The sequence below is a fragment of the Anomalospiza imberbis genome, chromosome W (genome assembly GCF_031753505.1).
Source record: "Anomalospiza imberbis isolate Cuckoo-Finch-1a 21T00152 chromosome W, ASM3175350v1, whole genome shotgun sequence".
Classification (NCBI taxonomy): domain Eukaryota; kingdom Metazoa; phylum Chordata; class Aves; order Passeriformes; family Viduidae; genus Anomalospiza; species Anomalospiza imberbis.
The window spans coordinates 1,110,525-1,135,648 of record NC_089720.1 but is presented as its reverse complement, the minus strand read 5'-3'; the positions used below and the strand labels follow the sequence as shown (position 1 = coordinate 1,135,648).

Sequence of the window (25,124 nt, the reverse complement as noted above, 5' to 3'; positions counted from 1 at the left end):
CAGCTAAAAGAAAGTTAGGACTAATGTCAAACAGCTGCAGGATAACTTAACAGCACCAAATATCTTATGTCAACCTAGGAATACCATCTAGAGTCCAACTACACCCTGCATTACAAATTTCAAGTCCCTGGGACTTGTTCTATTACACCAGGCATTGCAGCAGGGCAGAGCACCTCCAGGACAAATACATGCAGACACCCATGACACAGGACAGGACATGACAAATGAGGGGACACAACAGGGAGGGAGAGCTCATCGCAAGAAGAATGCCCATGAGGACTGAGAGAATGCGGAACGATATGACGGAGGTGAGACTGACAGCAAGTCGATGAGGCTCAGAGAGCCCTGGAGGAACAAGACACTAAGAGAATGATTTCTTCCAAGAAGCACAAAGATGGATGCCCGAGAATCCTATGGTCAGAATCCTCTACCTAGGTTCACATTCTTCCATGTCCTAATCCGCCATAATGGATTGTTGTGCGCAGCTGTCAATACAGCTCAGAACAAGAACTTAAAAACATCTGACTGGATGCTTCTAAAGAGAGATGCGATTCTGATGTATGTCTGAGCTCTGGAGTCAAAAGTCGTAGGGCACTGGTGCCAGGCGAAGGAACGCAGAGATCACAGATGCTAAGAACGATGCCAGGGTCACCAATAGGCCCCACAAAGGGCTAAAGTAAAAATCATGTGACATGAGAGACCCAAACAACACATAATACACAATAGACAAGTGGCACAGCACACACCGGGGCTGCTCTGCCCTGTGTACCTCAGCACTGTGATCAAAAGTGACACTTTCCCTTTAGGTGGCCTAAGGGAACACTTCTTGCACATCCCCGTTGCCAAAGCTGACTCAAAAACCCCTCCGGTGTATCCTGACCTGGCACTCCACTTTCATCCTCTCTGTGGCTTGTAGCTCTCAACTTATCTCTCCAACATCTGGGGATGAAATACCTGTTGGGTGCGAAAGAAGGCCATCTCGCCATCTGGGAAGTTCCTGCTGTCACCAGGCTGTTGTCTCTGAGACTGCCAAGAGAAAGAAAACCAAACATCAGTGTACAATCTTAGCAGCACATCGGCCGAAACCCGACAATTCCACTACTCACCGTCTCCTAACAATGCCCAGGTCCTTGGGCTGCACGCTTCGGCCATGCTCGGAGGTTGACGCCATCGTCACGGGGCATGCCTGGGTTAAGTGGAGACGAGGTGACGCAGCATTGCTGAAACTTGAGTGGACCCTCGATCCTTCTCCCTACCTCTCTGACTCACCACAACTCCTCAGCCATTGCTAAAGGCTACCCGGATGCCACCTTGAAATAGAAAATTTCAAGGTTTCATCACAGAATCCTGTAATACTTCCAGTGGGGTCAGAAGCGCAGCAAACCCGGTCCATCACCAGTTGGTGACAGGGTTTTGGCATACTCCGAGTGGATTGCCTAAAGCACACAAACAAGAATAGATGCTTAGAGTTGCACCAGAAACTGAGACCTCAGCAAGAACAACTGCTTCTCTCCACTGCTCACCTTGCCCACCTCACCTTGACTGCTGATATGCAGCTTCCTAAAAATAAAGACAAAGAACAGTACTGTAACATAGTCACCATTTATATATTCACTGCAGAGACAAACAGTGACTGACCTGCTCAGGGGAACCCCCTCACTCAGGATGGGGCACTCTTCCACAAATGTAATCCATCTGCATCTGAAAGAACGTTTGGACAAAAGTCAAAGGGCTGCCAGTTAACTTAACAGCTCCAAACACCTTGTATCAATCTAGATATACCATCTAGAGTCCAACTACACCCCACATTACAAATTTCAAGTCCCTGGGACTTGTCCTATTACACCAGGCTATGCAGCAGAGCAGAACAGCTCTGGGACAAATACGTGCAGACACCCATGACAGAGGACAGGACAAACGAGGGGACACTAAACACAAACAACACATTATGATACAAATAGTTTGACACAGGATGATAAAAATGTTCCTAGCAAGAAGAATAATGGCAAGGACCAAGAGGATGCCAAAAGAGATGACCAATTCTTTGGCGACAGTGGATGGAGGAGGCTCTAAGGAGCAGAAGAGCTCCCGGAAAAGACTGGAACAGAGTGACCTGTTAAAAGAACTGTTGGTCACAATGATCAAAATGGCTGTGAGACAACACTATGTTTAGAATGCTTTCCATATCCATGCAATCTTGTAAGCGCCAGGATGTTACAACTCACGGCTGGAAAGGATGGATGATGATATAGCTGGGAATGAGGCCTCAAAAGACGTCCGACTAGATGCTTCAGAGATGCAACTGAGAGACGCAGCCGAGTCTGCTGGTAAAAGAACAAATGATATCGGCATCATGCTGAGAAGTGCGAGTGCTCGAGAACCTAGAGATGACGGCTGATGCTTGTGGTAAGGCCCTCGAGGGGAAAAGGCAGAGATATCTTATCCAAGGGACCCCAAAGACACACCAGATAACACAGTACACCAGACAACACAACATGGACCGGAATTGTTCTGCACTGCACACCCTACAGCTGCAATCAAAAGTAGAGCCTCTCCCTTTAGCTGTCCTAAGAGGCCCCTTAGAGGACATCCCTTTACCCTCTGCTAATTTTTAAATCTGTCCCAGGAATTTCCAACCCACTACTTTCCTATCATCCCATCTCCAGACCGTGGCCCCGACTTATCTTTTGGATGACCAGTGATGTGAATCCATGTTGGACCTGAAATGAGTCTGCCTCAGAAGGCCCCGTGATCATCTGTTAGCCTCTTAGTCAGCTACAATAAAGAACAGCAAAAACAATGTGTGAGTTTAGTGTTATGTGGGCCAAATCCCAGCAAGTCAGCTACTTATTCTCTCCTGAGTGTGCCTGGATCCTCATGTCTCCAGCTTCATCCTGAGTCCAAGGCTATAGCTGTTATTATGAGTGGCACCTGGGTTAGAGAGAGGCAAAGTTACATGGCATTTCTGCGAGTGCAGTGGATGAGCTTGTGCACTGTAAGACATGTGAATGCCTCTGCTACACTTGTGAAAAGCCTTGGGGGGCCCTCAAATAGAAACCATTTCTCACCCTGCTGCCTTCAGAACCCCCCCCCACAATAACTCCTGACCAGGTGCCTGTGGTAGTCTGTTGTTTTGCAGTTTGTTCTTCTGTAGTAGGTTTTAAATATTCCTTGTTATAAGTTTGTAATGGTTCATTCCATGTACCCCATTTGGCTTCCCTGATGGTTCAGCCCTGAATTGTTTACCCCAAGATTCTCCTGCCATACACCTGTCAATCTCATTGTATGTCCTTTGTTCCCTTCTGGGATGTTCCCTGACCTTCATCCCTTCCTCAAAGCAAGATGGGGTGCAGGGCTTGCTCCTTCCCCTTGGTGGCTTCTATTGGATAGCCCTTACCCTGCACTCCTCCCCTAATGCCTTCCTATTGGTAAAATGTTGTGTCCTTCCCTTATTCCCACCTCTCCTTAAAAGCAGCTTTTTGCCCCCAATTATCGTCATTTGTTCCTGAATCCTCTGGGGAAATAAAACTTTCCTGGAACTCAAACAAGTGACCCCTCTCTGTTCCTTTGCCTCAGTTTCTCATACTGTGCTGCTGCATTACCCACACCACAGCCATCTGCTGCAGGGAGCTGCAAGTCTCCTGTAAGCACCGCCACTTGGAGGAACTCAGTGAAGATCCGGGGGTGGCCACTCTCATAACTGCACACTGGTCTAGGGGAGTGAGCTGGCTGGTGAACATCTTCCCTGTGACCACAGTGTGCGGATACAGGTACCTGCTCGCCCTCCCTCTCCTACTCACAATCCTCAACTCATCTGAAGCCTCAATCTCAAACATCATCTTTGACACAGGGCAGATCCCTTTTGTGACTGTCGTGGTTTGACATGGAAGTGATTTTTTTTTTTTCAGGAAGTTGGGTCAAACCAATCAGTGGTCAAGTTTGGATATTGGCACCTGAAGTGACCACTGAAGATAGGGATACGCCTCTGAGAACACAGGGGGTTAAAAGCAAGAACTCCCAGGAGCTCGCTCTCTTTGGTTCCGGTCAAGGTGCTGTGCAGACCTCCCCTGCCCAGCCATGGGGCTGGGTGGGGGAGGGGGAGCCATGAGGCCTGGTCGAGGTGAGCCGAGGGGTAGAAGGACTGGAACCGAGCCAGCTCCTGTGGACGGAAGGGTGGAGAGAAGCGGAGATGTCTTTGTCATTCCCCCCCCCCCCCAGAGGGAAGAGATAGAGAGTCCGGACGGCACCTGTAACTTTGCCGGCGCAGAGGAGAAAGGGGGGGGGGGGGGGGGGGGGGGGGGGAAGGCGCCCAGCCTTGGCCTTGGGAATCGGCTGCTGGGCAGAGATTTCAGCCGTCCAGGGAGTCTGAGCTTTTAACCCTTTCCTGAGAAATGAAGGCTTTGTAAAATATTACTCCTCCTTGATTTGAAGTAGAAGAGAGACAGTCTGGGATCCGAGATGATGGAAGAAGAAATTCTCGAGTTGGAAGGAGATGATGGAGTGGCTTGTGGCTGGACTTCTCTTGTTAGCCATAGACTGAACCAAATTCTCCTAACAGAAGCTGCACTTAGGGTGGTGCGTTGGTGTGCCAGGAGACCTGTTTCAGTGATTACCAGCAGAGGAGTAGAGAGAAGGTGTGGAGAAGCCCTCTATCTTCAAGGAAGAAGAAGAGGAGAAGAAGACCTCTGTTCTTGGACCCTCAGCCCCAAGGGAAAATGGGGGGGACTGTAGTCCCAAAATGAGAAACTGAACTGTTGTCTCTTTTGGTCCATGGCAAAGCATCCTTAAAGGAGCCCTGTGAGCAGTCTGTCCATGCATGGTGGTGAGAGCACTGTGACATGGAAAGGAGAGTGTCACCATGGCAGATTTTCTCCGGGCGGTTGCCATGTGTGACATGGAAACACAAGGGTGGCAATTGTGTTTCCTGGGGAGTCTGTGGCACAGGAGAGACTCCTGTCTCCCTTGAAAGACTGAGTATTTGAATATCTGAAGAGTAGCAACTTGATCAGGATCCTGGGTGGTGTCTCACTGTTAAGTTTGTTTAGAAATTAGGTGGGAGGAGGAGGGGTGTTTTAGAAAGTCTTCATCCAGGATTTAGTGTTTGTAGTTTTTCTAGTAGTAGTAGTTTAATAAAGTTCTTTCCTTTGTTATTAACCTTGAGCCTGCTCTGCTCTGTTCCTGATCACATCTCACAGCAATTATTTAGAAAAGTATATTTTCATGGGGGCGCTGGCATCGCGCCAGTGTCAAACCATGACAGTGACACAATGAATCTGCTGAAGAAAGGGTTGCACTCGACACAACCTGGAATTCCAGGAAGTTGCACTGCTAAGAAAAAAAAATAAGAACAAAACCAGAAATTACAAGAGCACCTTACCACCCCTGAACACACAAGCCAAAATCATGAACTTAAATGCTCCCTGTGTTCAATGTTGTTTTCTTCACAATATCTTCAAAGCCTCTGTTGCTTTAAATACGCAAAAGCACCTGCTGAAAACAACCTGAGATAAGCTGAAAGAGCCTCTTCACTGAAATGAGAGCTCTTATCCTAGCTGATCCCAGAGAGGAAATGAAGCCCCTTGGCAAAGGCTGGGGTTAATATACCCCTGATTGTGCCCGCCTCTCGTTCCCATGACACCCAGGAAAAGGGAGGGGGAAAATCCCACCAGGTATAAAAGCCCTCAGAGGAGCTGCAGCTGCTTGGCTCCTCTGACTTGAATTCAAGGGTAGTAAAGGGCTTGATATAGGAGAAAACTCTTCAGGGAAATGGCAACACTTTCTTTTTTGCTGCAGCTACTTAGAGCAGCAGGGCAGAAAACTGGCAAGAAATAGAACTTTGTGTTTGGGCAGCATAGCTAGATAAGTTGGGTAATTTGCTGTTATCTTACATAATTATTCCTCAGTGACTACTAAGTAGTACTCCACATGTGACTAAGTAGGGTGGAGAAGGATACTAATGATATGAATGCTCTAAGTCTCCTTGGGACTACTAATTAGGGCTATCTAAATTATAAATAAAAATAAGAAAAATAATAGCCTCCTGGGTAGCATAAGGGTTAAGTACCTGCCAGGCTCACCCTTCTCTGAGATATTTGGTCCCAGGGCACAGAAAGAAGTGCCCTGAAATGTAGTTTTAAACCCTTAAAATGCTGAAAAAGGCAAGGCCTCCTTCAAGTGAACCCCTTAAAAGGAGGAAATGGGGCAGTTACCTCCACTGAAACTGATACAATGGCAAATAAATGGCTTCTGCCCTTTAATTTAATCCCCTAAAATATTGGGAAGAGAGGGGTTTTCCTCACTTTAAATCTCTCTAGTGATGAAGAAAGAGATTTTCCCCTCAATCCAAACCCTTACGAAGGAGGGACAGCTGGGTTTCCCCATCAATTTAAGCCTTAGGACAACAAAAAGGGGGCAGTTACCTTTAATTCAAACCCATAAAAAAAAACATTGTCAAGGTTTTCCCCTTCTATTTAAACTGGAAAATAATGGAAAATGGGGATTCCCTGTAAATTAACACCCCTGACAGCATAGAAAAGGCAGGAATTCTTTCAACTGAGACCATTAAAATTGCAGGGGATGTGGAATCCCTAACAATTTGAACACAAGAAATAATGGAAAAGGAAGCTCTTCCCTTCAATTTAAACCCCTTTTCTCCTAATAATCCCTCTCTTTTCTGGGACTGCTGTGGAAGGTCTGGGGGCTCTAGGGAGGGACTGACACAATAAAAGGGGAAAGTTGAAAGCTCTCCCCTGGAACCCCACATGCTGCCTGGCCTGCTCAGGTGCTACACCTTGGCAAGAGGGCTCTTCCCTCAGCATTTTCTCACAGGGATGCTCCGTGCCCAGGTGGGTCTGGCTGCTCCCCAGTCCCTGCTGGATGTTGCAACCATAGTTCCTGGAGGGACACTTGGAATACCCCTGTTAGCCCCTGTGTACTAGCAGCTCCCTGTGCAGGTGTGCCCAGGTAACCCTCTGAAAGCAGCTGGTCACACGGGGGGGGGGCTGCTACACCTTGGAGTGGGGGATGAGGTGAAGAAAGGTCCTGTGGGGAGTTCCCTCCCCTACACAACCCTTCATCTGCCCCTTAAACAATGGGGTGCCAGACTTTCCTTTCCAAGGAAGTTAATAGTCTTTCCTCTCTGTGTGCCCGTGGCCAAAACTGGGATTCTGCTTCCAAAATTACAGACAGCGAACAATTTCTCAAAAACTGCAGCTGTCAACATCAAGAACTCTTGCAGCGCCACATGCCTACTGCGAACAGACATCGACACACAGCGGGGATGAGTTTGGTTTTACAGGGAAAAGGGCCAGCATTTGTGTTCAGGGGCCTTTGGCCACGAGTGACCTTCTGCCTCCTCCAGTTCAGAATGGCGCAGGATTTCTCCCGGAGCAAAGCTGCCCCCACCGAGAACTCGGGCTGCCCTAGCAATACCAAGCACCTCCTGCAAACTGGCATCAGGAAATTCGGGGGGTGAGTTTTTCTGTGCAGAATTTCTCCCAGACCAAAGCTGAGATCCTCTAACCCTAACCACAACTTAGCTGGGTCTAAAACTTACAACCTTTGGACCAGCAGTGTGGGACCCAACCCACTGTGCCACCACTGGCCCCTTTCTAAAGCATTCCACTACAGTCCTAAAACTTTGCCTTTTCAGAGGGTGTTTTCCTCTGACCCTGACCATAATCTTCAAAATATGCTAAAGAATCCTAAAATAGCTTTGAAAAAGCCCTAACAATACCCAAAAAAAAATCCCAGAAAAGTCCTAAAAAACCTTCCAAAATCTCCTAAATATCTTTAAAAGTCCTGGAAAAAAACCTGAAAGAAAAACATGCTCAGCCTCTGAACTCTACGTCTTGCTCTCTAGTCCAGAGATGTCATCCCTACCTGTGAAAAACGCCAATCACTTGTTTTTTAAAATTTTAAAAGTTTATTAGTGATAAAATAGTTATAAAAATAGTAATAAAATTAGAGTAATAAAAATTTGGACAATTAGAATTAGGACAATAAGACACAATAAAAAGCAAAGAATTACGGACGTCCGGATGTTTTTGGGTACTAAGCTGCCAAAGACATGCCTTGTGAACAAAGGAATCACCCTTAAAAGCAATAGCCTATTGCATATTCATATATCTCATACACGATACATAAATCCCTTGCAAATTAAGAATTTTTCTGGTTTTTGTCAACTTCTTCCCCTTAATCCTGGTGGTTCCATAAAGATGGAGAGAAGCTGGAAGAATGTTTGGCTTTTCCAATAAGGAGGCAGTAAATATTTATGTGTTCTGTCGCTGTTATCTCTGTGCGAAGAATTTCTTGATTATCTCATCTCTTTCTTGAGCTAGCTAAAAAGTATCTTACATAGCAGTGTCTATTTTAACATTATGTTATAACCTAAAACTATATTTAACACACTACTTAAGAGAATTAATACAGCATAACTTTCTAACATAACACATATAATATTCATTTTAATATTTGCGAAAAGCCAGTCATAAAATATGCATTTTTTACAATCCCCCCTCTTACCTGTTCTGATACACTAGAGGTTTTGTTTGGCGTTGCTGACTCTATATTAATTCCAATGCCTGAGCAGCTTTGTTTGTTATCTTCTCTGTAATTGCGTGGAGTCCTATAATACAATTCAGTATATAATTTGGGGCCAATACAGAGTTAGATTGCTGTGCTGGTTTTACCTTTTTGTTTACTAATTGCCTTTTTACCAAATCTTGGACTATATCTCTAAAATCAAATGTAAAACAAATCCATCTCTCTCCTTTTGGACATTCAATGCCCCATCTATTACCACTTTTAACTAAGTTACTTGTAATCCAATATTTTTCCACATTTTGCCTGCAGGTACTTAATTTGGATGGGTTATAAGAGTGGCTGTTGACATGGGTGTGTGTAACAAAAAAAAGGAACTTCGGTTTCTTTCCATGTAATACTTTCTGTAGCATTTGTGACACAATCTTGCTGGTATCTTGAAAGGTAAAAGACAACAAATGAAAGACAGAAACAGGAATAACAGAGGTCTGGTATGGCTTATACCCCCACCTCCCCTGCCTATGGAGTTGCTTCCCATAGCAGGTATGTGTGATCTTCTCGGTGGCGAGTACAGTGGTCAATCCAGGCTTGCCCTCTGTTTCCCTTGTCACTCATTTTTACTAATTTTTTTTTTAGGCAAGTCCTTTTCAACACTCTTTAACTGAGGTTTCTTACCATTCCTCAAGCATCTCTCAGTCAACAGGCACTGATAATTCCCATCCACAAAACAAAGTTATTACCTCAGTTGTTTTGAGTTCTATCTGTATAGGGGATAAATTCAGTACTCGATACTTTTTGCAACAAGAGCATAGATTTTGTGAACTACAATACCAATTATTCCCATAATTTAAACATTTACTTATAACCCAGCTAGTGTGTCCAGTATTGGAATGAATCAAATAAAGTATACAGTATAGTACTAATGGTAATTTCCCTTCTTCCCTGTACAAGTCACAGGCTAAGGCCAGAATATAAGAACTCTTTGACTAAAACAGCCCCGATCCTGTTTGAAGTGGCAGTATTCCTCTCCCAAGGAGGTGTCGGAGGCGTCTCAGGGCTTATTCAGGCAGTGCTTGAAACCAGTGATGTAAGCTTTGCCTTATTTCTCCGTTAGGTGTTATTCTTTGTACCTTCCTTGGATCATTTGGGTCTTCCCAAAACATTACCACCCAGTCTCAGTTGAAAGTCAATTTGGTATCAGCTGGTTTAGATGTGATAGTCCATTCCTCAAGTTTTTTCACAAGTCCTTTGATTTTGCTGGCATTAATTCACCCTCTTTCTGTGGTGTTGTATTGTGTTTTTATATCTTTGTAACAGTTCTGTAATAGTTTGCCCTTTAACCCCCATTTTCTCCCAATGGTTCCACCCTGAGCTTTCCTGCCCTTCCCCCAATGCCAATCTCCCTGAAAATGCTCAGTCATTCCCCTTTCCCCTCCGTGGTACCTTGTCCATCACTCAGCTCCTAATCCCACTCTCCCAAAATCTTCCACCTTGGGCATCGAGCGAGTGAGTGGACAAAGGCCAGGGGTCCCTCCCTTAAACTTCCCCCATTGGTTTATGTTTCTGTCTGTCCTTCTGCCTTTCACTCCCCTGAATTCCTCCATTGGGTGGTGGGCGTCCCTTCCCCCTTGTTATGCCCCCGGTACTTTAGATGATTGCGAAAGCCTCGAGGCCACTTTTGGCCGCTGGGACCATGGAATTCAGAGCTCCCTGGAGCTTGCATTAAACCTGAGACTTTTTCCCCAGCCTTGAGTCGACTCCCTCATTACCTCCTCGGATGCCGCCTCTCCTCCATACAAGGCAGACAGCGCAGTGCTCTGTCTTAGCTGCTCCCCGACTCTGCCACGAGAAACAGGGTAGTGTCCCCCGCAGCTGACCGTGCCTCTGCCAGGCAGGCGAAGCCAAAGGGCTTCAGGGTTGGCACGGCGGCACTGTGGTTCAGATTGCTGCTTTAGTAGTACCTGGAAAGGACTTCTTAATAACACAGTGATAAAAGAAAGACAATACTGCATTAACTTTTACCATTAGTTTTCTTCAAAACTTTCTGGGTTTAACTAAAAGCTTTTTCTACAGCCGCTTCTTCTTCTTGTATCCAGCTGTGCTAATAGCTGCAGAGGCAAATTCTTCCTGTGAGCTATAATTAGTTAAATAAGAAAGACCAGGCCAATTTTAACACGAGATGTATCACATCTCTTGCTTTTTACTTTTTGGGCAACATTTAACTGTTTTAGCCTTACAGACCCATTCTTCAGAACAAAAGCCTCCTCTTTTTAACAGAAAAAAAAAAAAAAAAACAGAAAGAAAAAAAGAAATCTTGCTTAAAAAAAATAAAACACTTTGTGAGGTTTGGAGAGTTGGAGAGTTAGCTATCTCTGCCTTGATCTTATTGCTAGTGGTGGTCCCTCTCTCCCTCTTTTTCAGAGCCTTGCCTTCAAACCTGTCTCTTGCCCTTTCCCCGCTGCCACACTTTACCGGGGGGGGGAGAATTTACAGACAGCCATGGGCATGGGGACCCTGGGGGCATACCTCGCCTCCCTTTCGCCCTCTCTCTCACTTTCTCTCTCTCCCTCTCTCTCGACTGACTTGCTGGAGCCGAGGCTACCATCCTGGACTCGGAACCCCGGCAGGCTGGGAGCCGCCCCTTGCAGCTCCGCCACTGAGCCAGCCCGCTCCTGGGTGGCAAACATGCGCAATCCGCGCCCAGCCCCGCTACTGGGCCAGCAAGCACATCTGGCAACCCCTCGCTCTCTGGGACCCTGGCACAACCAAGCCAGCCCCCAAACGCCAGTGGTGCCTCACACGAACCACGCCCTGTGCCACTTCCACCGGCTGGGCGAAACACTGGGAGTTGCTGCGCTGGGTCACCCCCATGAATCAGCTCCTGCCGCAGCCCCTTTGACCCCGCTGCTCATACGAAAGTGGCCAAACACTTTCCAACTTTGATAACTCTAAACCTGGCATCCCCAGGTGCTTTTGACATTCTATTTCCTTAGTCTACATATCTTCTTTTCCCTTCAAGGAGGGCCCGTTCTGCTAATTTTTTTCCGGACCCCAGTTCGGCATTGAACAACTTCCTAACAACCATGTGTTAAGACACTTCTCTGCTCTTTATGCAGAGACTGCATTCAAACTCTTGCCCTCTTCTAGCGCCAAGACATCATCACTCCACATTCCAACATCCCAGAGTCTGCCTATCACCCCTCCCCCCTTTTTCAACTTCTTTCCTCCTTCCCTTCTCTGTTTCAACACACCTCGGACTGCATGAGGTGCACACACAACTAGTTTACTTCTAAAAGTAAGCTTGTGACTTTCTTTTACTAGGATCACAGTAGCTTGCCATAGCTTGAATACATACTAGCCAGCCATGGCTTATTGGGTCTAGCACCTTTGAAAAATAAGTTACTGGTCTCTTTACTCCTCCCTACTCCTGAATTAAAATTCTATGAGCTACTCCATTTTCTACATTTATGTGCAAATGAAAAGGGTTTTTTCTAATGAGGGTAAGCTTAAAGCTGGTACTTGGGCCAGTTTTAACTTCAGCTCTTCTAATTTAACATCATTTTCCTGTGTTAATTTTCTATATAAAAATGTTATTGCTTTTGTCTACCCATTAATCCATAATCTGCAATATCTTAATAATCTGAGTAGTTTTCTGATTTCCCTCTTTGAAGAGGGAGGGGGAAGAGATAAAATTCCTGCAATTATCTCGTGGTTGAGTTTCCAGCTACCCTTACTTATTAAGTGTCCAAGATATTTTACCTCTGGTTCTACAAATTGCAGTTTCCCTCTTGATACCCTTAATCCTTTTTTCCCGCAGAAAATTCAAAAGTTTTATAATAGCATCTCTAACCTCAACTTCAGCTTCCCCAGATAATAAAAGATAGTTCCCCTTGCGCTTCTTTACTGGGAGAGTAGGGGTATTATGAGGAGACATACAAGGTTCTAATGTCCCATCATTTATTAGTCCTTCTATTACTGGTTTCAAACATTCCCGTCCTTCTAAGGATATAGGACACATATGGGACAATCTTCTCTCTCAACTGTGACCCTTATAGGGTCTATATCTAATCCTCCCTATTCCCTTCCCCAGCCCAGATTTCCTTGTTAATTTTTTTCCCATCTTCCTGGCTAAATTCTAAAACTCTAGCTGTCATTTTCCCTTCTTCTGGTATAACCCCTATTCCTAGTTTTACCTGTAAGTTTCTTCTTAATAAGTTGCTACCTACTTCAGGGACCAGTAAGACATCCTCCATCTAAATTTTAGTTTCTCCCTCAGTTACCACATCTTTAACGACAAGAACTGTGAAACTCTCTCCTTTTGCCCCTATTACCTTTACAGTATCTTTGCTCACACTATAACCTTTTGGAATATTTGACAGGCAGATTCTTTCTGCCCCTATGTCTACCACAACTTCTAATTCTTCTTCTTGGGGACCCACTTTTAAAGTTATCACCAGCTCCAGATGGTATTTGTCCCCTAAAATATAGAGCTTATGACTTCTCTATTCCTCTTCTGAGCCCATCTCTCGGAAGATTTTCAGATCTTTTACCTGATTAGTACAATTTCTCTTATAATGTCCTGTCTAACTATTCAGTTGGAATTTCTTCTTTCTCTCTTAAAAGCTGTCCCTAGGAAGCTTTTTTTTTTTTTTCTTGCATTTTGCCTTCGGGATGCTGTCTCTTTTATTCCCTTGATTATCAAATTACGGTAATTATTCATGTGTTTCCTCCCCTCCTCATCATTTTGACCCCACTCAGGAGGTGCTTCCTCTAGAGAGAGTTTCCCTGAACAGCCGGAGTTGTGGTTACCGAGGGAACGGAACGCAGGGCAGGAGGGGGGTTTAGGGGAGGGATCCGCGCCGAAGCTTAGTCCTCCAAGGCGCAGACGGGGTCCGCTGCCAGAACCGCCAAAGGGGTATCTTCTGGTGGAGACTGAGCCGCACATGGCTGATGGCGGCTGATTCGGCAGCTCCCGGCAGAGACAAAGCAGGCGGGGCGGCCCCGGCAGCAGCGGTGGCGCCCAGCGCAGCCGGCACGGGCAGGGCAGCTGGGGATGGGACGGCCGGGACAGACGGGATCCCCCCCCGGCGCGGTCAGCGCGGCGACGCCTGTCCACGCGGCAGGACGGACCCCCGGCACGGCCGGCGGAGCGGCCCCAGGCCAGGCGGCCAGGACCGGGGCAGACAAAGTCACCGGTGGGGCCGGAGCCGGGATGGGGGCGGGGACCGGTGGTGCAGCCCCGAGCGGCAAGACTGGGGCCAGGACGGGGACCGGGACTGGTGGGCCAGCCGCGGGTGATGGTTGGGGCAAATGGGAACGGAGGAGGCAATACTTGCAAAGGATCCCAATCTTTTTCTTTCCTCCCTTCTTCCTGTTCCTAGCCCTTTTCTTTCCCCTTTTTCTTTTCTTGCATTTTCTCGGGGGTTTCTGATACTTTAAAGATTTTTATTCTCCTAAAATCTCCCGTCCAGCATATGGCATATTCTTTCTTCTGGATTGAACGGTCCTTTTGAATTTATAAATAAATTTTAGAGCCTAACAAATCTAAACTTCTATTTAGATACTTTGAAATGTTCTAAGAGCTAACTCATGACCTCCTAATGTTGTTTTTCTCATCACCTTTTTATTTATCCTTTGGCAAGTTATACATCTTTCAGTCACTTGCCTTGCTACTCTAAAAAAAATCCCAATGCATCCATAGTGAAATTAACAGGGCTTATGCCTTTATTAATGTTCAGCTCTTTTATTAAAAAGATCAGCAGGGCAGGGGGCCCAAACAGAGCTCACCCCCGTTGTTGTAGCTCTTCCAGGTGGCCATAAGGAAGGAGGCGTGCAGGGTCTGTCACTGAAGTCCAGAGCAGCAGCTGTCCCTTCTTCTACCCTATGGCACAACCGGTGGCCAAAGGGTGAGGAGTGCAGAGTCTGTTGCTGAAGTCCAGAACAACAGCTGTCCCCGCTCCTTCCCTGGTGGCAGCACCAGGGGTCTCTGTCTCTTCCATCTCCACTTGCCCCAGCCCACCCCAGTGGTGACAGACAAAAGTTGATCACGGGTTGTGTTTCCCTCTTCCGTGGCTAGGGCATTTGTCTATCCCCCTCTACTGTGTTTAATTTTTATTTAGGGGCGTCTTTACCCCCAAAAAATACTCCCATGATCCCAGGGGGTTTTCTTATTTGCATGTTAGTCCCAGAATGTCAGTGTGGTGGGGGGGAAGGCAGGTTACCTCTGAGTAGTTTAGAGAAAACAAACAGAGCAATTAACTAATTAACATTTCAATATCGGTAGCCAGCAGTCATTCCAGTGTTGCCATGGGAACTAGGAAGGCCCTGCCCACCTCTCTGGGGAACACCTGGAAACTTAGTTCATAACACATAGCTCCTTTCTTGTGTATTACATATTCCAGTGCTCTTTTTAGAGCATATAATTCACAAGTTTGAGCTTACTAGTTTAAGGTTAATTTCCCTTTTTAAATAGTTTGCATGTTTTTCCCATCAACTACTGCATACCCTGTATTTTCTCTTTGTACAGGTGACACACAGAGCCAGACTCTAAAACTCAAAGACAGAGTGAGTTTTAAAGTAGGTATGTTTATTCGGCCGGACGCATGTGGGACATTTCCCCAAATCCATGCGTGCCCCTTGCTTACACACGTGTTCTTTTATCCCCTGGAGTGTTACATATGCATTAAGTTTCCCCATGGGTCATTTCCTGGCTCCCCTCCCTCTCCGCTCTCTATGCTAATCAGCTTGTCGGTCCTCTGCGCCTGCGCAGCTGTCTCTGGTGGTCGTCCCAGGCTTCGGGGGTCGTAAAAGGGATGAAGTAAGAATGGTCTTCTTCAGGCTGACTTTTCGACCCTACTGCTTTGCACATGCTCATTGATTCCTTGGCCACGGTCCAAGCCAGGGGCCAGGATCCATCTGTTTCCAGAACATAAGGGGCCCCATTTTTCAGTTGTCTTTACACCCTGTATCCTGTTTTCCATATACATTCTTTCTCCTTATCAGGTCTCTCCTTGCTGCTCTGCACGTAGTCTCTTCCTTTCCCATAGGCCAGGATACGGTATATTCTCACGTAACCTAAGGATGTGGCCCTAAGCAATATCCATTATTTTATATGCCTATTACTATTCAATACCTTCTAATTTCTATGATTAATATCTTCTAGTTCTATCCCCATGTCTCACAGGGATTTGTATCTCTGTTAGCTAACATAACCCTCCAAAGGCTATCTTGGGGAATCTCTGCTGGTACCCTTTTACTCCTTTTTTTTTTCCTGTACCCAACTTACTGGTTTTCTGTCCCATTTTTCAAGATCTTATCTATTCGTCCCCTGCCTCTGTTTCCCACTTTCTCTAACAACCTGAATACTACCTTCTTTCAACTACCCACATAAAAAATCCTTTTTCTCACAATACTATTAAACACAATACACCTCCCTCCAAGGAGATACAGTGAAGCTCAAAATAAACAATCTACATTACATATACTTTCATTCATCTACATTTACTCACCTTTATTTCTCACTCACTCTCACACACATTCACACCCTCAGGCCTGTTCATTCATACTTCTCGACTTCTGCTTAATCAAGTTTTTGGTTCTTGTGTCTCGCCCACCTGGACTGTGTAAGATTTTATTTGACATCCCAGAACCTTAAGTACTGACACCCTTAAGTTTCCCCACTGACTTAGGTTCAGCACTCTGTAATTTTTCCTTTTTTTTTATTGGACAGAGGAAGGAAACGTTAGCAAACCTCAGACTTATGCGAAGTGGATTCCTGTTGCCAGAGAATCACGGATCCGTGTAAGCCCCCCCCACCCTGACCCCTTCCACCTCCCTGAGGTTTGGCTATCCCTCTTCCCTAGAGACAGCCTCAGAGTCAGGGGTTCAGACCTCCGCACCTTGCCCGATCTGGACTCCCCACCCCCCCCCCCTTGGGGAATGGGCCACACGACTACCCTGCGCAGCCACGGTGCTAAAAGGTCCTACGATACTGTGCCCCCCTTGCTTTGGGGTCAGCCTCTCTGGGCTTCAGTACCGCCAGGCCTCCGGAAAGTGCCCTGAATTTGGTTGCCTCTGGTGCCAGTTCACCTGTGAGGCTGTCTGTGTGTGACTCAGACTCTTTAGTCACAGCTTCCCCCACATGCCCGGGGGAACAAGGGCTTGTTTGTTGTTATGAATAAGAGACTACTCAGAGGTTACAGAGTGTTTACTTATCGGCCAGCGTTAAGTGGTCGTTAATTACCCAAAGTGTTTACTTATCGGCCAGCGCTAAATGGCTGTTAATCACCCATTGTTCACCCCAGTTAACTACCTCATGTTCAGCCCTTGTTAATTACCCCACGTCCATTCCCTGTTAACTACCTATGGTTCATCTCTTGTTAGAAATCCTTTTTCTGTTGGGTCGGGTTTCACACCTGCTGCTTCCTAGAAAATGGCGCCCGGACCGTGAGGGGGAGGTGACATCAGGAGCAACATGCAAATGCAGAAATACACTGCATGCGGCACTAAAAACCCCTAAAAAAAGCGAGCCACAATGGAATGGGAGGACTCAAACTACAGCAAAGGGTGAGCAATCAGTCCTAGTGTCCGCGGGAACCCCTCTAATATCTCGCTCTAACCAGCAGAGACACATGTTAGTATGAGGTCCCCTGACCAGAACTCCAACTTCGAAATCCTGCCGCTCCCGTGAAGACGGAATCCCCAGCTTGACTGCGCTCCTCCTCCTCCGTGCCAGTGGAGGAAGGAAGCAGAAGCAGCGGCGTGCGCACGACCCGTTGGGCCCCCACCCGAGCTGATCACTCTAATAAAGGCATTTTGAAGGAGAACGACCTCCTGCCCTTTTCATATCATTTGTGGGTCATGCCTCAGCCCCCACCCACTGGGGAAACAACGGCAAGACAACAAGGTACCTTTTACTTTCAACTCACCTATTACACTTTTAGGTATTACTGGCCAGTCCCAGTGCTCTTGGATATCCCTCAATCCAGCTGTGTTGTCCAACCCCAGATGCTCTTGGGCCTTTTTATCCCTCAATCCAGCTGTGTTGGCCAACCCTGGATGCTCTTGGGCATATGATCAATCCGGCAGAATTTTGCTCAACCCTGGATGCTCTTGGAATGTAAATCCCTCAACCCAGCAGGTTTTATGTTGTATTGTGTTTTTAAGTTTCATGTTGTTATATGTAACAGGTATAATTCACGCCATTTTTTGCATGATATATATATAATATTAAATAATTGTTAGGATGTACCCTTTGGCATTAGAAGCCCCCCTTCGCAGGCAAAAACTCAGTGTGTGTTGAAACCTGATTTACAAGCAAGGGGATGTGGCTCGCCAGGAGATGGGCCTTATCTGAAGCGATATGGAGACACTCAGGCGCTGATCATCATCAGGAACACCCCCCCCCCCCCCCCCCCCCCCCCGGGCCGATACATGTGAATACTCTGTTCCCGTAAATTTCATCAAGAGTTTCCACGACACCAGACTTTGAATTTCTGTACCTTGTTGCCGAGAAGGAAATCTCATCAACTTATGGGACTTTGAATGAAACAAAGGACTGAATGCTGAAATCCTGGCTTCAGGCAAAATTTTCCCTATAAAAATCGCTTGTACCAGGATGGTAGTGTGGGGGCATAGAGTGAAACCTCTGCTGAGGCTGATCTCTGTGTCTTGCACCCAGCACCGATCCCGGGCTCGGCACTGTCCTTTTCCTTGTGGCTGGCTAAGTTAGATCTCTATTGCTAAAATAAAGTCTTTTTATTTTTTTTTTAATTTGGCTGGATCATTTTTCATTTATAACATTGTTTTTGTACCAGTTCTGTAATGGTTCATCCCTTTACCCCCCCCCCCCCCCCACCCCCCGCCATGGTTTTACCCTGAACTACCCTTTTCCTTGTATGTCAATCCCCTCCTCCTTCCCTGATGTCAGTCTCCCCCCAGTTTGCTGGATCATTCCCCTGTCCCCTCCCTGGTGCCTCGTCCATCACTCGACTCCCCATCCCACTCATCCAGAACCTTCCACAAAGCGCGTTGAGTGATTGGACAGGTGCCAGGGGTCCCTCCTACCCACCTCCCCTATTGGATTCCCCACCTGTCTCCCCACCTTCCACTCCCCCGAACATTCCCATTGGTGGGTGGGTGATCTCCCCCCATGTTTCCACCCCCGTTTATATTGTGCTGCACAGCCCAGTCCAGGGCTTCTGTTGGTCGGTTCCCCTGGGTTGTGGATCTCCCTGGAGCTCTCCTCAATAAACCTGGACTTAACCCCTGACTGAAGTCGACTCCTTCCACCATCGTCGCAAGTGTCTCACCCCGCAAGGCCAAAAGCCTTAGCCGCCCTCCTGACCTCCTGAGGCATGGGAGAGTGTCCCCCACCGTCCGCTGTGCTGGAGCGAGCCGGGAGTCCCTGAGTGGACACAAGGAGTGGCACAGTGACAGTTTTAATTCTGGATGCTCTTGGAATGTTAATGCCTCAATCCAGCAGGTTTGAATCCTGGATACTCTCGGGGCCTCTTGTCCCTCTATCCAGCAGAATTTTAGGGGCCACTTCCACACTATTTCTTCTATTTTCCCCAGTGGATTATGCCAGGAAAACCCTCTGCTTCTTCTCTCCAAGGGGTTCCACTTCTTCCCTGAGACCCAGTCCCAGTTTCCCCGGCAGGGCATTCTCTCACTCTTTTTTTTTTTTTTTTTAATCACTCGCTTTGTCTCTTTACTGGCCGCTTTTCTTCCAAAAAGACGAAACTGCAGTATGGGAAACTACCACACTCACTTGGCAGGTCTGGGATAACCAGCCCGCCACTCATTCACACACATTCATCCCCCCCTTCTCCCCCCTCCAAACTTACCTATCCTTTGTCCTTGGGTCTTTGTTCTTTGTGTACACTTTAGTCTTAGGGGCTAATTACCGTGGTTTTAGGGAATCCTTTCACTTTTCTTTGTTTTATTGCCTCCTTTTGTCCATCAGATCGTAACCTGCATCTGTCGGTCACACCAGGGGAACAGAGCGAGGCTGCCTAACAGGGCAGGACGCGTCTTCCTCACCCTGACTCTCCTAAGGCACCGGCAGAGAGGTGCTAGAAACCATCCTCTGCTACCATAATTGTCAAAAATGCCAATGACTTGTTTTATAAATTTTAAAAGTTTATTAGTAATAAAATAGTTATAAAAATAGTATTAAAATTAGAGTAATAAAAATTTGGACAATTAGGATTAGGACAATACGAGACAATAAAAAGCAAAGAATTACGGATGTCCGGAAGTTTTTGGGCACTAAGCTGCCAAAGACATGCCTTGTGAACAAAGGAATAACCCTTAAAAGCAATAGCCTGTTGCATATTCATATATCTCATACATGATGCATAAATTCCTTGCAAATTAAGAACTTTTCTGGTTTTTGTCAACTTCTTCCCCTTAATCCTGGAGGTTCCATAAAGACGGAGAGAAGGTGGAATAATGTTTGTCTTTTCCGATAAGGAGGCAGTAACTCTTTAGGTGTCCTGTTGCTGTTATCTCTGTGCGAAGAGTTTCTTGATTATCTCATCCCTTTCTTGAGCTAGTAAAAAAAAATCTTACATAGCATAGTTTCTATTTTGACATTATGTTGTAACCTAAAGCTATATTTAACACACTACTTAAAAAGAATGAATACAGTATTACAAAATAACCCTCCATAATACATATAGTATTCAATTTAATATTTGCGAAGAGCCAATCATTTAATCTACATTTTTCACATATCGTATTCATTTTAATATTTGCTACAAGACAATCATATAATATGCATCTATAACAATGGGCAATAGGAGACAAGGACCATAGGGCAAAAGTTATTGCAGCTGGGTGCATCTTGGGACTTAGCCAAAACCACACTGTTTTCTTCAGCGATACCCCTTAAATACCTTTTCCCTTACATCAGCCTGTTGCATATTCATAGACCCTTATGCATAGTAAACTTTTTCCCCAAACTAGTTTACATGTTCCAAGAATTGTTTAGCATATCTCCTCCATGGATCTGCCTTTTTAGGGCATGCGTATTCCTTGGTTGTGATTTTAGTCCTTTTTTATCATCATCTTCAGTTTTGGCCCCAGCCCACACTGTCTTCAGGCAGTGAGTGCTGATAGCTGGCATATCTGTAGCAGGTGTCTTCATCCTATGTTCATTGGATGTTATCCCATCCAAGCAGGCATTTTAACACACGCATACTTATATCATCTATTTCACTAAGCTTAATTAACAACAGATATAAAAACTATATCTTTATAACCCAGTTACTTTAACATGCAAGTTTCTGAAGCTTCTTGCAATAAAGGACAATACCGGGAGAAGACCAAGGAATGCAAGAAACCTAGATAAAGGAGCTCCTCGGTCTCCAAGCTGATCAAAATCGACAGACATACTCAGATAAGCACCAAGGGACCAAAGCGCACACACAAAGGAGAAAAGTTCAAAAGTTCAATCATGAAGAAGACCACGGCCTTCAGCCTCAGAGACCACCGAAAGACCCCAGTGTGACCACCACCGTGAACAATGCATGTTCATAAGGGCGTGGATCCAATTACCATGCCAAGCGAGGACAGGCAGGGCCAAGGGTTGAATATGCATAGAAAAGTTGTGCAATGTAATGTATATGGAACACCTTTGTGAATAAAGATGTAGCCTAGACCAGAGCTCGGGGCACAAGTTTCATGAGAGATATCTCGCTTGTGCCAGGCGCTGACAATACATACCCACTTCATAACTACATCAGGTTGTGGAGTCTATTCATTCCGTGTATCTGTTCATTTGGCTACTCTGGTGGGACCCACTCTGCTCACCCGCTGGTCTGGTTGGGGGGCAGACTCCCTCAGGTGTGCCACAGGACTCTTCCCCGGGAGGGACTCTGTGCCTTGGCTGTACACTATGGGGGACAGACCACAGCCCATCGTGACTGCAGACAGAAGCAGTATGTATTAATTTCCTTTTTTTTGAGGGTTGGCTACTGATAAGTCGCATAGAGATGTCTTTGCATGCAGTTTTGCCCAGGGGGCTTGCAAGCAACCGCCTGTCAGGGGAGAGGCCAGCGGTGGGGCGTCCCCAGCTGATAGAGCAGCTGGTGGAGCGGAAGGAGAGCACCAGCTAAGGGAAGCCAGCAGGAAATAGCTGTGATTGTGTGGTTGTTACGTCCGGACGTGCGTGCTTGTGTGTGTGTGGATGTGAGTGAAATGGTGAAACACGCTGCAGGGGGTGAGGTCTTGGTTTAGTTTTCCTGATAACTGTGGCTTTTAAAAGAATATTTCAGGGAGAGAAGAGGATGGCACGCTGGGCACTGCTCAGAGATCGCTGCTTTAAGGGGAAAGGCAGCAGAGGTGCGGCACGGGCCGTCTCTAGCAAGTGGGGAAGTGCGGCATGGGGGCATAAGCCAGGGCTTGCAAAAGTGCTTAGGGCATAGCTGGCTGATACCGCGGCTGGCGGGTGCATGGGCACAAGCCGCAGTTTGTAGGGTTGCTTTGAACACCGCTAGCTGATAGTGCAGCTAGTGGGAGCGTGGCACAAGTTGGGACTTGCAAGCGCCAGCTGAAGGCAGCCAGCAAGCCCGGCTGGGCTAAGAGTTAAGTGTTTGCTGTGTGGCAACACTGCCCTTCAGTGTTGAAAGCTGTTACTGAGAGATCCTTTGCATTAAGGGGCTTGCTGCTTGCTTTTTTTAGCTGCAAGCAAGCGGTGACTTACCCACAGTGGCTGCTGAACTTCAAGCCCAGGCCGAGAGAGCCCAGCCTCTGAGATAGGCTCTACACAAGTGGTTTCAGCTTAAACCAAGCCAGTCTCTTCACTCAGCAGGGGACTGGGTAGTCATAGAACGGGAGGATGGGAGGAAAGACAGAGTGTTCTTGGGAGGCATATACCAAAGTTCAACAAGGAGCTATCTGGCCTTTGACTGGGAACAACCCCCAGTTGAAAGAACGCTCAGAAACCCCTTGAGGTGGGGGCTGAAAGGGGTCATTCCCTGTTTCATGTTCGAACTGACAGTTTTTCACTGGGAGCCAGACAGGTACACAGCTTGGGTTCTCCTTTGATGTAGAAAGTGTCAGAGGAGGTGGTATTGTATTTCATATAGATGGAGACCTACATGTCATGCATGTACCCCTGAATTGCTGGAATACTATAACCAAGAGGAACATGCAAGGTGTGAAATAGTGAGTTTAATCTGTGGAAAAAGTCACCTAGTCCCTGAGACCTGGGACGTTTTTGAAGAAGATTGGGAAAGGGTAAAGGAGTGGCGAAGCCTTATCAAAAGGAAGAACCAAGGAATTTTTTTCTCCTCAGTGGTTTGAATTGAACCCTTAGCAGTTCATAAATTTGTGTGGGACTGGGCAAACAAAAGGGAGAGTTCTGATTTTTGAGACTCCTATTTGAACATTTGGAACTGAGTAAGCTAAGCTTGCTCTAAAAAGAAATAATGGGAGCGAGGCAGAGTAAGGAAGTACCTAAGGCCAGCCCATTAGGGTGCATCCCAGCACATTGGAGAGAAACAGCAGGCAAAGGGGGCATGGAAAATAAAAAAAGCCTAATTAAATATTGCTCCCATTGGTGGCCATCATATCGCCTAGAGGATAGGGCAAGGTGGACTCCTACAGGTACACTGGAACATAATACCCTGTTACAGCTAATGTTGTTTCTACAGAGAGAAGGGAAATGGGAGGAGGTTTCTTATTCTGATATGTTTTTCTTCCTCCAAAATAACACTGATTGGCAAAGGGACTGTGGCATCAGAGCCCCCTCTGTCCCCCCTCGTGCTGGCTGTTGAAAGAGAAAACAGAAGCAAAATGGAGAACTTAAACAGTGCTGCTCTATTACGGCCTGGGGATCCCGGGGTCTATCCGACCCTGGCTGCCGTAGGTGTCCTGGATAGTGATGGGCAGCTAAGCACAACCTGTCCAGGACTCTCAGGCAAGCTCCCAGCCACAGGCAATCTTAGCAAGCAGCTCAGCTCTTAAGTGAGATCAGCTCTGTGGTGAATTCAGCTCTTCAGTGATTTCAGCTCTGCTTGCTAAGGTGCCCCAGGCAGATGCAGGGAGAGATAGACGAGAAGGCTGTATGAGGTTCCACAGTGGTGTCTTTATTGGCAGCTTCTGTGAAGGGTTTCAGTGACAGCTCTTCTGCTGAACAGGACAGAAATGGGGGTTTATACAGAGTGTAGGCATTTTGGGAAATGGTCCAATAGTAAGGGTCGAGGCGAATATGACCTATGGTCTTACAGAGAATTAACAAGGGTCCGAAGGCAGAAGAGGGGCTACTTTGGTCCAGTCATCATGACTAGGCATTTCTTATCTTAGGCAAGTGACTGCCAGGGAGGCCTTGCAGGGCCTCTGGCTGCTACAACTCCACTTTCTGTATTTAGTAAAAAGGCGTTCCCAATAGTTCTTTTAAAACAATGGACAAGGCATGAGAACATAACTAATACAATGACAATTACAATGAAAATCCAAAAAATTCCCTTAACCAAAGATTCAACCCATCCTGTTAATTCCCACTGACTGAAAAGGTCATTGACCCAGTCTGGGCTGTTTTCTGCTTTTAAGTCCTTCACAAGTTCCTTCAGTTTCTGGATGTTTGAGTGGATGGATTCCGAGCATGAAGAGAGATTGAAGCAGCACATGCCTTCGAAATCTTGGCAGCCATGTCCGTGGGCTAGCAGTAGGAAGTCGATCGCTGTTGAATTTTGAAGTGATGCATGTCTCATGGTTTCTTTGTCCTTTAAAAGATCACTCAGGGCAGCAGATGTAGCATTGGCTTGCTTACTCAGCCAGCACCCTGGGTGATTTATTTCACCAAGGGCTTTAGCTGCAGCTACCCGTGGTAGGAATAGGGAGACAGGAATCTTTTTTGGTTTGTTCCAATCATATAATTTGGGATCGCAATTTTCATCTAATTCCGTGTAGGATCTTTTGACGCAAGGGGATCCCAGCCCATACTCGGTCACCACAGATGAGAAACGTTCCCTTAGGTAATACTTTGGGGTGGAGAGAGGATACAGAGATCACACAAGCAGTGTAATTACACCAATCCGGATAGTTATAGGCTTTGTTAATGGGTGATATGTCTTTTCTGTATGTGTTTTTTGTCTGGTCAATTTCTGGCCAATTGTTCTTTGGACGTCTAAAGTAAAATTTTACGCAGTATGTTGCCTTGGAGGATCCGAACAAGTCCAATTCTTGGGGTTCCTCTTGAGCATTGGGCAACATTTTTGTCCACTCACCCCAAGTATCTACCATATTGGGTCTCTTACCTGTGGTGCGGAGGAGCTCTGAATTATAGACGGGCCATTTGTCTGCTGCAAATGGAATCCCTACCAAACATGTGGAAAGTGGGTGAGGAATGCTTCCCATGGATAAGCACATGTTATCATGTTTTAATGTCTTTGCTAAGGTTACCCAGACATTGTGGCTAGGCTGTGGGCTAATCCAGCCAAAGGCATACGGTACAGTGAAGAACATCCAGGCAGCAATGAGGACAGCACCAACGGAGATAATTTTCATCTTTGGGCAAGGATGGGGCTTCTGATAGGGAATATAAGCAACATTTGTTATTTTATGGTGGGAGGGGA

General features: G+C 46.4%; 1 long non-coding RNA gene across 1 annotated transcript in view; it reads left to right on the top strand.

Moving 5' to 3' along the window:
- Positions 1–24,656, top strand: part of LOC137464317 (uncharacterized) — a 139,645-nt gene extending 114,989 nt beyond the window's left edge. The window contains exon 2 of the long non-coding RNA XR_010994182.1: positions 24,476–24,656. This is a non-coding gene — a long non-coding RNA (uncharacterized lncRNA). The remainder of the gene's footprint in view (positions 1–24,475) is intronic.
- Positions 24,657–25,124: the final 468 nt, after the last annotated feature.